Genomic DNA, 10,678 nt, shown 5'->3' on the forward strand with positions numbered 1-10,678 from the left:
ATTATCATGCTATCACGTAATTATTAAATCAGATAATCACGTATTAAATACCTTGAGTAATAACCAGGATCTGGTTATCACAGTTACAACTACATTGCATATGTTTTTTTTTTTTTGGATATTTTGCATGTTGAGTTTTATAACTAAATGTGAAGTAGACTTTCAAAATATAAACATTAAACCATAACTAGATAGCCCGACTTGAAAACAACAACATAAGTGTACGACTCGAAACGGAACAAAACATATACGTTAATCCTCCTCTGGATAAAATGATTTACACGAAGCAATCCAGAAATGTTTTTCATCAACCAAGTCTTGCATTACTTTAAATGTTTGACCGATTTCAGTGGCACGAGCATTATCAACTTGAAGGATTTGATCTTGTTTTCTTCTTCTCTTCGATCCCTTGAAGGATTTGATCATGCAATGCCTTGTTACTATGCCATTTGTCAAATATCTCTTTATTTCAGCTTCGAATTTTTCAATGGACGGCTTTATCCTGGTAGGCATTATTCGAGAAGACGGATGGTTTGACGATGATACATTAATTTCCAGCCATAACGATGACGATGATGCTTGGTTGAGAGAGTTTGATTGTTGTAATTTTTTCTTAGATTATGGGAGGTATATATACCAAATTACTGAGGTGACAACTTAATATGGATGTGACAACTCAAACATCGGTGACAACTCAATACTGATGTGATAACTCAATACCGAGCTGACAACTCAATAATGAGGTGATTAATTTTTATTAGGTATTTTATGATCATGTTGTGCTTTCAGTTTTGTATTATGTTATATTTTATTATTTTGTGACTAGATAAATGTACAGATAAATGTAACGAAAAGTATAGCTTTATACTCAATACACAAGTTTCTCATATATTACAAAATATGGTTTTTGTGGAACTCATTAGCAAAATACATCCTAGATGTTCTATTAAGTACCTTAGGATCATAAGCAGAGTAACTATGAATAATTTATATCGCCAGTTTCCATGATTTTTGCCATAAACCAACAAGCAAAAGCACCACAATCTCTTGAGTTTGGTTCTTGTTGAGAGACATTGGAGATATAAACGTGGCTAAGCTTCTAGTCTTGAGGCACACATTTTCTTCTTTTATGCCAAAAATTGATCTTATGTAAGTATTTTGGGAGATTACATATCAAAAGTTCAATTCTTTGTAGACAACTAACTAAAGAGCTGGGCCCAATCATGCTATCATATATGCGGATCACCCACGTCTATAGTTCTATAACTATCGTAACCCAATAACATCTGTGTACATGAGTCGGTATGATGACCTACAAAAAATTAATGAATCATTATAAATCAATATTTATTTGAAAATGCTTCATATATTAACTATTTCTTACCTTGCCAATTAAAAACCAAGGCGGATAGTGTTTTTTTGTGCCATCTATCAAATTAAGAAATTGTAGTCTAGGTTGTGACATAAACTGTAATGCCTGGGACCATAATATCATACGTCGTAACTCGTCAAGTCTCTCTTTCATCAGCAAATGTGCCCATGTATCAACATGTTATCAAAAGAACACTTGACTCACAAAAAGAAAATAATAACTAGTAAATAAACCTTATCTTACATAAAAAGGATAAATATTTCTTACAATTGTATTGAACCAACCGTCCTCCAACAAGGTCCTCCAATAGGGCATATCCCATGGTTCACAATCGAAAGGAGGTATTTTGAGTGCTTCTAGCTTATTATTCGTATATAACTCCAAGTTGTCAAACTCAGTCCTCCGTTTCGGGGCCTTGTACGTAGGTGTTGAATCCGGTAACAACATATACGGAGATTTGATCATCGGACCCGGGTGTCTGATGCGTTTCTCGTGCAAAGGTGGCGTCTGCTCCGGTATCATAAACGATGCAGTGTTATTAACATAATTTTGTTCGAAAGTAAAATTTGGTTGATAACAATCATTATCTACAGGGGTTGAATTCGGTTGATAGAAATTCTTTTCATGATCAAAGCCTTAATTGCTTTTAGGCTGGTAAAACTGTTGATACTGTTCGGGCTGTTGAAAATGTTGAGACTGTCCAAGCATCTGAAACTATTAATTATTTAAATCATGTTCAATAATATATAAGTAAAAATTAAAAATATATATCTTCATGACATCATTTGAGCGTTGAATTTGCTCTAGTAGGTTTTTTATGTGCGCTTGAGCAACCATTGGATCGCGACCCCTTTGTGATCAAGTTTAATAGTCTCCTGAATACTTTGATTCAGTTGTTCAATATATTTCGTCAATCATCAGAGATTGTGGCGCTGACGAACCCGATGCACCGGTCTATTTTTTTGCAACCCTCTGAAAATAACGAGAACTTGACCTCCACCATGGACATTGTAGCTCCACATCAGTAGGTGTTAACATAGTACGTGGGAGTACGCCTTTCTGCATAATATATTCATTTAAGTATTTAGTTACAGTTAATAAAGTGAATTATTCGAGATAAGTTGATCAAACTCACATTCTCAATACCATGGACATGTATGTATCTAAGACAATCATGCCACAACAATTGTTTCATGCGTTGCCAGACACATGCCCTAGGGATGACTCCATCGGTCCATAAACGATAAGAAAACGAAGCATGTGGAAATGCTTCCAATATTCGTATCTACATTTTATTTATTTTATAGTTAGTAAACAATTTAATTTAAATACAACTTCGTTATTTTACGGTTCGTAAACAATTAATTAAAAGTTACCTTGAATGCAAACACAAATTCAAATAATGTGTATCTGCTTTTGCGTTCAGACGACTCACGTTTTTGAACGTGAGTTTTTTCACGCTTAGGTAATGCATCATTAAGTTGAGAGTATAGGGACTCCCAGAAATTACTACCTCATGTATACTTGTGTCATAAAGTATTATAGATCAGTAATACAATGTACGTAATAAAACTATAGGGTACAACGAAAAAATATACCATATTTAAAAAATACATGTTCCATGCATCCAAATTTTCGACTAACCGTAAATATTTATCAGAGACTATATGATTCGTTTGTTGACCGGTAAATCCAGCGGAAACCAGAAGCAAAAGACATAGACGTATTGCATCAATGCCTGTTATTGTTCCAAATTTTTGTTGTTCAAAAACTCGGGTAAGATCACTCGTGCGTACCAGACAATTTTCATCAAGATCTAAAACCCGAGAACTAAAGGACCGCTCTGGCAACGAAGGCTTGATCGGGCCAAATTTCATACCAGTAACGAGACAAAATTCTTCTTGCTCGAAATGTAAAAGACGTCCTCCAACATAAAGATACAGTGCTTGTTTAGGGTCTTGCTCTAAGGGTGGCACCTGCATTTTTAACATCAAATGCACGAGCATCGGATCTTGATGTGTTGACCGAATATCGAGCCAATGACGAAAGCAAGTATTTCTAAACATTTCTAGTCTGTTTCCAGACCTCCACAATACCCTCAAATTTGTATTTGAAATTTCAATACTTGATTTTATGTTAACAAATGCTTCATAATAATCCCCCTGATAGATGTAATATAAAAATGTTAAAAACATCATAAAAAATACATTATAAAAATGAGATTATATTAAAATTATTACATAGTAAAAATGAGATTATATAAAAATTAATATAAGTAATATATATTGTAGAAATAAGATTATATAAAACAACACACTGTAAAAATGAGATTATATTAAAATTAATACATTATAAACTTACCATGATGTAGACGATTAAATTTCGGTAATGGAGATTGTATCAAGGTAACGGAGATTGTACTAAGGAAATGAAGATTAAAGTGTTGGTTTTGTGTTGGTAACATGAAATTTGATTTGTTTATATAGTGGGGTTGAGAAGTAAAAAGACAAAATTGAATAGTGTTTTGTATTGAGAAATTAAGAGAAAAGTGAGAAAAAAAAATCGTCCATGGTGGGGCCCTTACGCACCGCACACCGACCGGTGTGTAAGGGTCTTTTCTTGGCCATCGGTCACGGGTCAAGTCAAGGGAGCCTCTGTCAGCACAATTTTTTTTTTTTGCAAATCAATCTCTATCATTATGTCATAATTTTTTTTTTGTAACAAGGTCTTTATACGCATTGTACGATACTAAAAGGGTAGATTTTAGGGTTAAAAATATAATTGTTTACATTTGTTGAGTTGTTTTTAAGATTTTAAATTTTAGGATTAAAAATATAATTGTTTACATTTGTTAGGTTGTTTTGGTGATGAACCCTTCAAACAATACCTCTAGCTATTGTTTATTATGAATATAGTTATGAATTGTAAATATCGTCAAATCTCAACCTCTTTTTATGCTTCTTTAATGGTGCTAAGTCACGAGGTCAGTCACCTGCTACTTATTAACAATCTGAATACAATATATATATATATATATATATATATATATATATATATATAATATACTATCCAACATCTCATGAAATATTAATTGGTCTCAATAATTAATCATAGTTGTAAGTATTATGAATACTACAATGCATGTATTGACGAACATTCCATTCAACTAATAAATCACTAATCATTTTCTTTTAACCAAATGTGATCACAAGTAATAATTTGTTACTAAATCATAATCTAAACCTTATGATAACCATTTTCTTTGGTACCTAAAATGTAAATCACATGATTAAATAATAAAGATGATATGACAAATCATCCTAAATTCATTAGATCATAAAGTGAATCATGAAAGGAGATATTGTTGTGTCAATTAGCAATATAGTTTTAACAAGTCTTCTTTATTAATCCAATACAGTCCTGGTCTGTAAGACTTCCTTTTGTTTCTGCCTTTTAACCTTCTTTCCATCTTCTGTTTTTCAGTTTCTGAAATCTGTTATCATAAAGTCTGATTTTCTATGTTATTTTATATAAGAGTTTGCTTGAGTTATTCATGTTTGGTATTAGAGAACTATATTAGGCCCTGATAGAGTGTTCGAGAATTGTAACTCCCAATACAAGAGAGTGAAACACTTGGTGAAATTAAAAGAAGATAGGTAGAAGACTGAGATGGGAACAAAGAAGTTTGAGATGGCTGCAGAGAAATAATCCCATGCAACTATTTCTCAGTTTGATGGTCACTATGACCATTGGGCAATGTTCATGGAGAACCTCCTTCGTTCTAAAGAGTATGGGAACCTGATAAAAACCAGAGTTTCTCCTGTAAATGATGGAGCAGAGCCCTCTAAGGCACAAAATCAACTTCGACTAAGAGATCTAAAGGTGAAGAACTACCTATTTCAGGCCATTGATCACAAAATTTTGGAGACTATCCTTGATAAAGGTAGTGCTAAGAGCATATGGGATTTTATAAAACCAAAAATATCAAGTATCAATAAGGGTTAAAAGAACTCAATTACAAGCCTTGAGACGAGAGTTTGAAGTACAAATGAAAGAAAGGGATAATGCGAATGAGTACTTTGCTCGGACCTTATCCATTGCAAATAAGATGAAAGCTCATGGTGAGAAGGTGGAACATGTCATGATCATTGAGAAAAATTTGAGATCAATGAATTCCAAATTTGACTATGTGGCATGTTCGGTAGAGGAGTCTTATAATTTAAAGAAGCTCACAATAGATGAATTTCAAAGCAGCTTGCTAGTTCATGAACAAAGAATGAACAACCATGCCAGAAACGAATAGCAAGCCTTGAATATCTCATACGAAGGTGAAAGAGGAAGATGTGGTCGAACTTTTTTTCTGAGGTCGTGGAAGAGGTACAGGAAGAGGCAGACAAGGTTTCAACAAAGAAATTGTAGAATGCTACAAATGTCATAAACTAGGGCACTTCTGATATGAATGTCCTAGTTGTAAAAAAAGAGCTCACTATGCTGAAATAAATTCAAAGGAAGAAATGTTATTGTGTCTTGAAATTTGAAGAACCCAAACAATCAATGTGGTTTCTCGACTCGGGTAGCATCAATCACATGATTGGTGATAAACATTGGTTTCTCCACCTCGATGAGTCCTTTAGACAGGTCGTAAAAGAAACATCAGATTTTGAGTCAATGGTACTAGGCAAATAATTACTAATTAAAGTGTTTTTTTTTACCTGAGCTCAAAAGTAATCTCCTCAATGTTGGTCAACTCCAAGAACGAAACCTTGTTGTTCTAGTGCAACATGGAGAATGTAGAATTTATTATCCTGAAAAACGATTGGTTATACAGATCCAAATGTCTGCTAATCGGATGTTTATTCTCATGGCCGAAAATGAGACATTGGTCAAAGCAAAAGCATTTGTTCCTACAACAAATGTTAACTTTCGGGATCATTATCTATTGACCAATTTGGTGTTATTCTTGGACAGGATTCTTTTAATTAAAGATAATAGTGGCATCCATCCATAATCTTATCATAATGTAGTTTAGATTAAAACGTTGTTGTTTATCTTCTTATATTTTTGGGTTGTAAACGTGTTACTATTTCCCCATTTTGGGTGATTTAATATCTTATTGGTTTTTTCTTATGCCGACTTTTGGTTTAAATGTCCTCCAATATTAGCGGTGTTACAGAACCCAACTGATTTTGAAAGTTAGGTTAGATGGCAAAACTATTGGAATTAAATCATTAAATCGTTACCCTATACTTTTTCATTGTCTTTAGTTCGTCATCACAATTGTTGGTTTGCATACTTTTCTTTGAGTTGATTTTGGGTGATGTAATTGGAGGTTTTTTTTTTTATGATTTCGTTCTATGTTATGTTTGGCTTTCTATCAAAGTGCTTTGACCCAATCTTTAGGACAAAAGGTTTGGGGTGTTTTGTTTTATTTAGTTTAGTTTAATTTAATTTTTCCTACAAGCTAAGGTTCATATATATATATATATATATATATATATATATATATATATATATATATAGAGGCACAACAAATGTCCCAAAAATATGTCTTATTTTATTTTAAACTAACAATCCCTAAATGGCATAAATGCTTAAAAATTGGAACAAGCTAATTTGTAACATTTCAGACGAACTTTATCAAATATCATTCGTTTTGTCCACATTTAAACTCATTGTTTTAAAATGCATATGACAAAGAAGGTATTCATTCTCTTATAAGCCAACGTTTATTCCTCTCCCACTGATAAGGATACATAATTCACATATATTTCCAAATCGTGAATAAGCAAACACCTTAGGCAGTTTCGTTAATTCAACCTCTGTCTCAAAATTCGTCTCAAGGCATTTTTTATGTATACACACACACACGTGTGTGTGTGTGTGTATAGAGAGAGAGAGAGATTAATATGGAAAACCCTCAAAAAATGAAAAACCGAGGAAACTCTTGGTAACTATTAATATGTATGGTATGTACATATATAAGTAATTGAAGTTGTTTCTTGGTTTCTATGCATGCGTGCATGCTATGCACATGTGCTTACCCAAAATATTACTTATAAATTACTTATATGTACATGTGTATACCGTACAGATGAATGATTACCAGGGTGTTTCTCAGTCTTTCATTTTGTATGATTTTCCCATGAACCTGCAACTATATATATATATATATATATGTGTGTGTGTGTGTGTGTGTGTGTGTTAGTGTTTTGTATAAATAATACCGTAGAACAATCTAGATCTATATATATCAAGAGTACAAAATCAGGATTAAGTCTAGATCTTCAGTCTCTACTTAATACTTCTTTAATCTTCAAGGAATCAATCTTCAACTCTCCATATATGGTAATCAGAATAAGAATTTGCATATTTAGGATTTTAGTTTTCAAGTTTCTATTTTGTTTTTATTAAAGTCATAGATCATGTATATAATTACATTTATCCCAAGTCATATATTAATGAAAAAAATAAAAAAAAATTACAAAATAGCACAACGTAAGACGCCATTACAAGCCATAACGTGTTACAATGCACTCCAAACCTTAGAACGGAGCCACTTCATTAATGTAACTGTGAAGCGAAACTTCGATACTATAACAAGTTATTTAGAACCACCATTACTATTAGACTTCAACACATGAAGTATAACTTTAAACGGTAACATCTAACAACTAGAAATCATATTCATACACATATAGTAATCATAAAAAAGGAAAAAAAAAAGAAAGATTCAACAAGGAAAACAAATGGATAATAATACACAGAAATTGGAGGATATGTAGTACTACAATTTTGATTATGATCTTTATTCAAGCTCTTGGACTAGAAATCACATCCAAGAACACACTCATGTTTGTAAAGATAGATTCAATAAGGATGAAAGGTTATAATTTCACAAGAATATGAAAATACCCAAGACTTAATATAGTCCAGTATTGTGATTAATTATGATCATCATTCAAGATCCTCGAAAAGTTTCTAGCAAGTCGTCTGTTATGAGGAGGATCGGTTCCACGATTTGGAACAGGATCACCTTTCCCATCTGCATGCGAGAAACAAATTAAACTATATGATATGGGTAAGAACTCGGCGACTAAAAAACGATCGATGACCAAAAAAACATGTTTTGAACCCGCAAGACCACCAAACAAGATGCTTGGAGGCCAGACTATTGCTATTAATACCAATAAATTGATTTGAAGAATGGGAGTTGTATAATCATGCGTACCTGCTCCACGTCCATAAGCCAAAACGATGATCAAGACAATCCAAAGAAGACGAGAAATACAGACCTTGAAATCCATAGACCACGATCTATCTTGTTATGGTTTAGGTATGGTCTCTTTTCTTATCTGGGTGTGTATATATATATATATATATACATACATATATATATATATATATATATTATACTTGAAACTTCACGGAAAATATTGTGAAGGTAAAAAATCTCCAAACCTTCACAACAAAAACATTGTGAAGTTTCAAGTGTAAAATAGTGGTCTCACGGGTCTCACTAAAACAAGCTGGTCTCACGTAATCACAAGTCCATATATATATATATATATAGAGAGAGAGAGAGAGAGAGAGAGAGGGGGGGGGGGGAAGAGAGACTTGGATCATGTAAAAGAAAAAAGGATTTTTGGTTATTAAAAGTGTCATGAAAAATGATGAAGGTATACTTCTTCTATATGAATGTTTCTTTATATTTTATGTACCTTCATCATTTTTATGCCATCACACAATATAAAAACACAATCACATATATTATATTATGTGAAGGTTTGATTTCTCAAATTTCTCACAGAAAATGACATCTCTTACCGGATCAAACCATGTTTAAACACACTTTGTCTCCATGCTACAAAATCGACCAGTATTTTATAGTTTCCTCACGAAATTCCAATCAATTAATGTCTCTCTCGGAAAACTTTGTGCGAGAATACATGAATTTTCGTTACATATTATTTTATTAGGAGAGAAAGAAAATTCGGATATATATCAAGAAGAAAAGGTCAGTCACAACTAACAAAGCACTAATAGAATATTACAATTTAATCACATTTTGTTGAATTTGGGACCAATTGCCAAGTCTTTATAGTCGTCGAGCACTCTAATGATAATTGTCTCTAAATTTTGGTCTTTGATTTTGAAATTTAGAGAAAGATATCAAATCAATTAAAATGCCGTGAACAGTAAATTTAGAAATTGATTTAGTTCACGTCGTTGATCATCTACATGGACTAACGAGATTGGTTTGTAGTATTTTTAGCAATTACATGGTTTATATTTGAACTCTCTATCATATATACACACAAACACACATATATAACATAGAGAGAGGGAGAAAAAAAGAGTTTCAAATACAAAACTAATTCCAACCGTCTATATACACTAATGAATATATGGTTTCATAAATATCTTGACTATTTCATAATATAAAATATTGATCATAATTAGTGAATTTTAATAATAATATACCATGAATATTCAAATCATAATAAATAAACCTGGACATTTCCTTAAATATTTGAATTGATTAGTTTGTGTGGTTTATATTTTGAACTACTTTTAATTATGAACCCATAAAACTGATTTAAAAATATATTTTTTTCATGATTTTTTTATCGAATGTTATGATTGTCTTACAAAAAATTGTTTCATAATATGATCGTTTCACATGTACTTATGTTATAATATGAAACTATTTTTAGATATATCTTTTGTTTCACTATGTGAACCAAAAACAATTCGCATGTATTTTTTTTCATAGTGTGAACATAAACATATGTAAAATAATACCTTAAATCATAGCATTTGATGGAAAAAATATGTAAAAAGTTAAATATTTTTATATCGATTCTAACAAGTTATAGTAAATCACATGTTAAAAAAATATATTTATATATAAGGCGGATCAAACGAAAAAGAGGTCTTCTGACGAAAAACACCAAATCACTTGTGATTACAGTAAATCACATGTGATTTACAACACATCTATGGATGTGGACGACTGTCAAGGTGACCAAGGTTGCATGAAAACTCGTCCATGCAATGGCTAGTGAACGTGACCCTTCTAGATGTATTGTAAATAACATGTGATTTACTATAATTTATATATGATTTAACCATTTATCAATGTTCTAAAAAACGTAACTAGGCGCCGAGGCACAACCTTGCCGCCACGTTAAGCCCCTTAACGTGGATATAAGGCGTGAAGCTCACCATGGTTTGCCATGGAGTGTTATGGCGTTATAACGTGAAAGAAAATTTTCAATTTTAAAAACTTGAATAGGAGTAAATGTA

The 10,678-nt window shown here is 32.2% G+C and overlaps 1 long non-coding RNA gene across 1 annotated transcript; it reads right to left on the minus strand.

Moving 5' to 3' along the window:
• Positions 1–7,893: 7,893 nt before the first annotated feature.
• LOC112511714 lies at positions 7,894–8,714 on the minus strand. The gene is made up of 2 exons (XR_003069115.1): positions 8,601–8,714; positions 7,894–8,414 (listed from the first exon to the last, which is right to left on the minus strand). It is a non-coding gene; the product is annotated as an uncharacterized LOC112511714 (long non-coding RNA).
• Between the last annotated feature and the right edge of the window lie 1,964 nt (positions 8,715–10,678).

The sequence above is a fragment of the Cynara cardunculus genome (assembly GCF_001531365.2).
Source record: "Cynara cardunculus var. scolymus isolate 2C chromosome LG 4, CcrdV1, whole genome shotgun sequence".
Classification (NCBI taxonomy): Eukaryota; Viridiplantae; Streptophyta; class Magnoliopsida; order Asterales; family Asteraceae; genus Cynara; species Cynara cardunculus.